Here is a 6,392-nt window from a genome sequence, read left to right on the forward strand (position 1 = left end):
TCATTCGTTAAGCCAAGCGAGCTCACCCGTCAGCGGCAGGCCGAGGCGACCCCTCTGCTCGAGCAGCAGAGCTGGCCCCGTCCCACGTGGAGGCGGCTGCGGAGCGGGAGCCACCGCGGGGCTCCCGGCCACGGGGACACCCGCATGCCAGGCGCGAGCTGGCAGCCAGCGGCCCCTCGTCCCCTCTGGGGCTAGCAGCTGTCCCGGCGCCCATCCCCGCTCCCCGGGCTCGGATGGGCGCTAGAGGACGGCCAACGCGCCCCTCCGGGCTGCGCCCGAAACGGGCCCCGGCACGACGGCTCCTCGACCAGCCGCGCTGTGGCTTAGTGCTGAAAACCATCCTGCGGAGAAGCCTCCACGCGTGCCTGCCTCCGCGTTCCCCTTTTACAACCCCACGAGCCGCTTCCTCTTGGGGCGCCTCGGCCCGGCGGAGCCGTCGCCCCGTCCAGCCCTCGGCTGCTCTCCTTCCCCTCCGCTCCCCGGTGACCGGCACATCCCGCGGCAGGAGCCGCTCGCTCGGCCTCCACCGGAGGCCGGGGAGGCTCCGGGCCGCGCTGTCGCCCCCTCGGTAAGGGCGGGAGACGGAGTCGCGTCCAGCCCCGGGCGCGAAGCCCGCGGGCCGCAGCAGCTCGCCCCGGGCTCTCGGGGCCGCGGGAGGCCTCCGGCTCCCCCGCTGCGCGGCCCCTCGGCCCGGGCCGGCTGCGGGGCCCGGCGGCCGCTCGCAGCCAGAGCCCGGGCTGGGCCACCAGTGCCCCCAACCCGGCTCTGCCCGCGCCGGCGCCGCCAGCCGCGGCGGGACATCGGCTGGCAGCGACCACCTCCGCTCCCCGTTCCCCAAACGGGGACGAAACGACCCTCGGAGGTAACGGCGCAGCCCGGCCACGGGGGCTGCTCCGCGCTAAGCCCCGACGGGAGCCCCAGGGCGCTTCTCGCCCCAAGCCGCCCCCAAACCCCGCGGGGAGCCCGGCCGCCCCCTCGGCTGCCGCCCGGCCCCGCTCCCGGGACAAAGCCCTTCCCGGGGGCGCCGCCCCGGCCCCGGCCCCGGCCCCGGCCCCGGTACCGTGCGCGTCCCGGCTGCGCCCGCCGCCGCCTCCCCGGCCGCGCCGCGCCGCGCTGCGCCTCCCGCGGCCGCGCCGCCCCGGCGGGTCGGAGCCGCCCCCAGCCCCGGCGCGGCCGGTCCGGCCCCGCCTCTCCCCTCCCCTCCCCTCCCGGCCGGGCCGGGGCCCCGGCCCTCGCCGCCTCCCCCCGCGCTGGCGTTTCCCCTTCTCGCCGCTCCTGTCCCCGGCTCGCTCCCAAGCGCCCGTTAGCGGGAGCCCAGCGCCGCCGAGCAGGACCCGCCGCTCTCGGTTTGCTTGAAACGGCGCCGCAGAGACTGTGCACAAACCGAGCTGACATCCGGCAAAGCCGGAGCCTCCGCCGGGCCCGGAATTCAGCTGCCGGGAGGGGACACGGATTTAGTCCCACAAGGCAGGCGGCGCAAGGGGATCGCAAGGATTACAGAGGTGCAAGCCTTAGAAACGAGGCTGCGATTAACTTGTCTCCGTTTATAGACGCACGCTTTGTCAGAAGTCCTCTCCTCGCTTAGGGCTCTGCTCTCCTTCAAACACGAGTGGGTTTTGGAAGCGCACTGAGCAAACTCGACTACCAAAAGGATCAGGAAACAGTCACTGTTGTGGTTTTTTTTGGGATAAACCTGAAATGTTTCTAATTCTCCCCTAAAGGAGAGACGTCCCTCCATCTTTTTACGCTTCTGTTAAAGCCTAAAGACGCTTGTTCCCATGGAACAGGTTTCCCTCTGGAGAGCATCCTTCTGGAAAGCATTTAAAACTTTTCCTGGAGCAGGAGAATTTTCTGCTCTCACTGCACACAGGTCCCTCCGGGTCCTCCTCCTCCCCCGGGCAAAGGGATCAGCGCCAGCAACGCCCGTGGAGAGCTTGGAAACTCCCTTCTCCCCACAGAAGGCAAAAGCAGTAACACATCACCCCAAACCACCTACTTGCAGGGATCAGCTGAGCACCAAGGAACGTAGCACAGCCCAGGTGAGGCCTTGGAGGCCGCCCCAGTCATAGCAGGGCTCCTACTTAGTTCAGGAAGGAAGAGTTTTATCTGGGCTGTTTCCAGCTATTTAGGTGTTTTGGCCTCAGCTGCATCCAGAAAACACTAATACAATCAGCTAATGGAGGAAGGCACCAAAAGAAGGACTGAAACTGCACATGGCAGACCTTCCTCCTGAGATTGCAACAAACCCATCCCTGTTTTCAGTGAGGAGCGTAGGTTTTGAGGAGAAAACAGCCACCTTTCCCTCTCTGGCAATCTGAGTGGAGTCAGTCTTTGCAGGGCAGGCCAGAGTGGGTTTACTTGTCAAGGAAGAGGAGCTTGTTAGCACAGCTGTTGAGCAGTTCACCAGGGTGAGTACAAACACAAAGCCTCCTTCTCAGAACTTAAATAGGTAACTTAGTTATCACTGTGCTCCCAAAGAGCTCTGAGGGGCTGCGTTTTAAGCAAGTCCGTGAGGTGCCTTGGAAATCTAGCAGGAGAAGACAATACCAGCAGAGCCGTCAAGCTCGCAGTGAGGAGCACCAGGTGACTAGGGCAGAGCAGCTGAGAGGGCTTATGCATGATTCAAGGGTCAAAACACAAACCCTGGAGTTCCTGAAGCACGGCAGTCTATCCCATTAGCTGCCTCAGCCTAGAGCCTCCTCTTAAACCTCTTCCCACTGTATACACTGCCTGCAGTTTAACCTCTGTAAGTAAATGAAGTATCTAGTGCTTCAGGCAATCTTCCACCCAATTCTTACTCTCTCTCCGGAAGATCCATCAGCTATATGTGATTTTGTTAGAACAAACTCTGACAATGCTCTGCTCAGACTCCTCAGCTGGGGGAGTAACAGTTTTCCTGCAAAAGGAATATGTAACAGCAATTTTCCAAGATCTACTGTCACCTTTGCTGTACATCCTTATTTCAAGTGCAGCTTGTATCATATAACTGGCTGTTTTCTTAATCAGTTTCCTGGAGGCAGTCACTCGAATACATGCTGTGAACATACTATTTTCTACACTTCTATTTTTACAGAACGCTTTTTCAAATCTGTTAATCTCAGCGTGATCCTCTGCGCACCGGAACAATGGGAGGTCACGGTTGTGCGCCTGAGCTGCAGCAAGTGAAGTCCACGCGCCGGGTGGCAGAGCTGGGAGCGCAGGTCCACCCTCAGCACCGCACCCAGCCCTTGGGACCACGAGAAGCAGCTGCTGTGCCCCAGGGGCAGGACGAAGGTACCAGCCTTCCAGCTTTGTGAGTCTGGAGGCTTGGGCCCCAGCAGTTACACATTGCATCGAGTAAGGGGCTGATACCACCGGGTGTCAGTGCGGGGCACCTGCGTTCCAGGATGAACAGGGACAAAAACGAGCCAGTGGAATGAAGAGATCAGACTGCGTCTTGTAAAGAGAAAGAGCTTCCTTTTAACTTAAATACCCATGAAAACGAGAGACCAGAAAGATGTTTTCTAATGCTGAGGCTCAAACCTCTCTTTTAACTAGAAGCAGGAAGTGTAGAAAACCTAACTGCTTTGAAATCGCTCAGCCTTCATTTTATCAATGAATGGCTGCCTAAAATGAAAAAGCGGGCTGGATAACCCTCAAGGAAAACATGCTTTGTAGCACACTTTGCAAGCCACAAATTTGCACACGAACTGCTTTACGTGGTGCCGCGGGAGGCAGGAGGCGGTGCAGGCAGCTCAGCCCCTTGTCCCTTCTGAAGCCCCACCACGGCCCAGGTGCATCGGCTGTGGGGTCGCCAGTGCTGAGCAACAAGTAGTGGCCTGATGCAGTGCCTCCCACAGGCTCTTTTCTAGATCCAGTTCTAATTCAACAAATATTATTGTTCAAACTCAGGCCTAAAGTGCATAATATATATGTATATACACCAAGGGACTCATGTCCCCAAATCTCTTGCATCTCCCTAGAGAGCCCACACCTAAGTACCTCTGGGGATCTGGTCTAACTTATACTGCCAGCAAAATTAATGTTTTGTTCTTGCTTTTTAAAGTGCTGTAGCTTCATTTAACAGCCTAGGACTGAAAACCACAGTAGTGTTGACAAATCTTGAAGAGAACCAGAAGCAAGTGAAGATGTCACGTACTCAAAAATAGTCTTTGTAGAACTAGATGGTGAAAAAGACTCATTTCATCTGGTTAGAAAACATACCATTATCTAGAATAATATCCAAATCAATACAGTGCTATTAGTTACCACTCTTCTACAGGGTAACACACTTGCATTAAACCAAAGACTGTGGCATCCTGTGAAAGGCCTAAGATGAGGACTCAGGAGAACTTGGATTTATTATAACTTTCCTGCTATTTCTGTGGTGCTCTTCAGCAAGTTATAGTATCCCTCCCTGCTGCAGTATGCAAAGTTGTAGGGATACTCATGGTAGAGTCAATGTCTTCTACCAGTTACTACCTGGAGGAAAAGTGTCCTTTCACTGCACGTTAGTGTAAGGATCGCTATTTGTAAAGCTGTTTTACTCCCCTTAGAGAACGTCATTAACTGACAGAAAAGGGCTAACGCAAAGATAAAACAGTCAACGGGTCACAAGGAGAAGGGCCTCAGTAAAGGTTTACATGTTCTTCTATTAATTCATTGTGTAAAGTAGATCTTCACACAAGCATCATTACGAAAAAACAATAGGAAAAGTCTGCAGCTGCTGCTCCTTCTCTCCCTCGACTGATCAAAATCCCAACCCCAACAGCAGTTCCTGAGTAATGAGCATAAAACATCCTACGCCGATGAACATTTGATCATAACCCGTAACAAGATCAGTTATTCTTTCCTCCTGCCCCAAGCCAGCAGGAGAAGAACCTTTTTTATCGCCGCTGCTGTGCTGTGACTTCCCAGCTCCAGAGCAGCTGGTAAGCCCAAGACATTTGAAACACCATGCTGGAATGCAGTCATGCAGAAAACACAGCCCCTTCGGGGGTTGTGTGTCACTGAAAATACATTTGCAGGGAGAAAAACAAGGCTGAGGAAAAAGGTGTGACATAGTGACATGTAAAATGGCTGGTGAGCTAATGAACGCTCTCACAGAGGGGTGAATGCTTTCCTTCAGATACAAGTCAAATAAAAATTGGTTCCATGCATTCTATTATTAAGTGGATCAATAAGAGAGAGGCAGGTGACTATAGGAGGTGGAAAAATTATAGGCTAAATAAAAAAAACACACACACAAACATGATTTAAAGGGTGAAAGTAAGTTTGTGAGAAAGCCCTCTAACAGGCAATCTCTGACACCTAATCTAATAACCTCATCAAAAGTTACCATGTAGTAGTTTGATTAATTATTTTTATGGGAAGAAAAAATGTTTAGAGTAGGAAAAAAGGCTCTTTAATTTAGTGGAGAAATGCATTGGGGAAAAAAAAAAAATCAATGGCTGGGAACTGCCCAGAAGATGCATCTTAGTCAAAAAGAAGTTAAGCTCAGTACAGGAGAAAGCAAAGGAAAATTCATCTGGTAAACAGGAAGCCAGAAAAGAGCTAGGGGTTTATCTGAGCCCAGTCTTTCAGTGACAGAAATTTGTTCTTCAATGAGCAGACTGTCACCCACCAGAAGTTCATTACTGCAGCAGTTTTAAGAGAGGCTGGTAATATTGAACAAGCAACTTCATTCAGCTTCTAAAAATCTTGCAGTATTTTCCACAAGGCACATGTGAGAAGAGGCAGCAGATGAAGGAATATATACCAAATCTGCATTCCTGTCAGGGCAGGACAGCTGACAACTCCACAGTCACCATTCTACCCTAGGTATTTCTTTCAACTGTATCCCATTTTAGTTAAAAGTCTTGCTACAGTAATGGACAGCAGTTGTAAAGTTTGGACAGTTGTAAAGATAACTGACATTCCTTTCTTTGCCAAGAATTTACTGTTCATATTCAGCACTCCTGGAAATTGGCCTTCTCCTCAATTATAACCATCTTTTATGTCAATGATCCCAAGAGACCAGTACCTTTATTCTAGGTAAAGCGCTCTCAAAATACAAGGCTAAATTTCAGGCTGCAAATGTACCAACTGAGGGGGCAGATTCCAGAAGCTTGAGTTTACTTAAAAGGGAAAACATAACAGCTGTAAAACCTGGCTTTAAGGCTGGGGGTTCCAAACTGTGGTGTAACACAGCAAAGTAATAAATCCTAGCAGAGATGAGCAAGTCCTCCTGTGCATGCATACACCTGGGAACCACTACTGCTACACAAGTTTAAAAATTCTGTCTGTTAACTATCCTGATCAGCGTAGTGAAAAAAACAGAAGTTTAGATATAAATATTTGCAATTGCTGAAATGTAAAGTTTTGCTGTGTTTGCCAGACAGTTTTGTAGATCCACCACAATGCATGAAGTAGTC

Source organism: Struthio camelus, chromosome 17 (assembly GCF_040807025.1).
Source record: "Struthio camelus isolate bStrCam1 chromosome 17, bStrCam1.hap1, whole genome shotgun sequence".
NCBI lineage: Eukaryota > Metazoa > Chordata > Aves > Struthioniformes > Struthionidae > Struthio > Struthio camelus.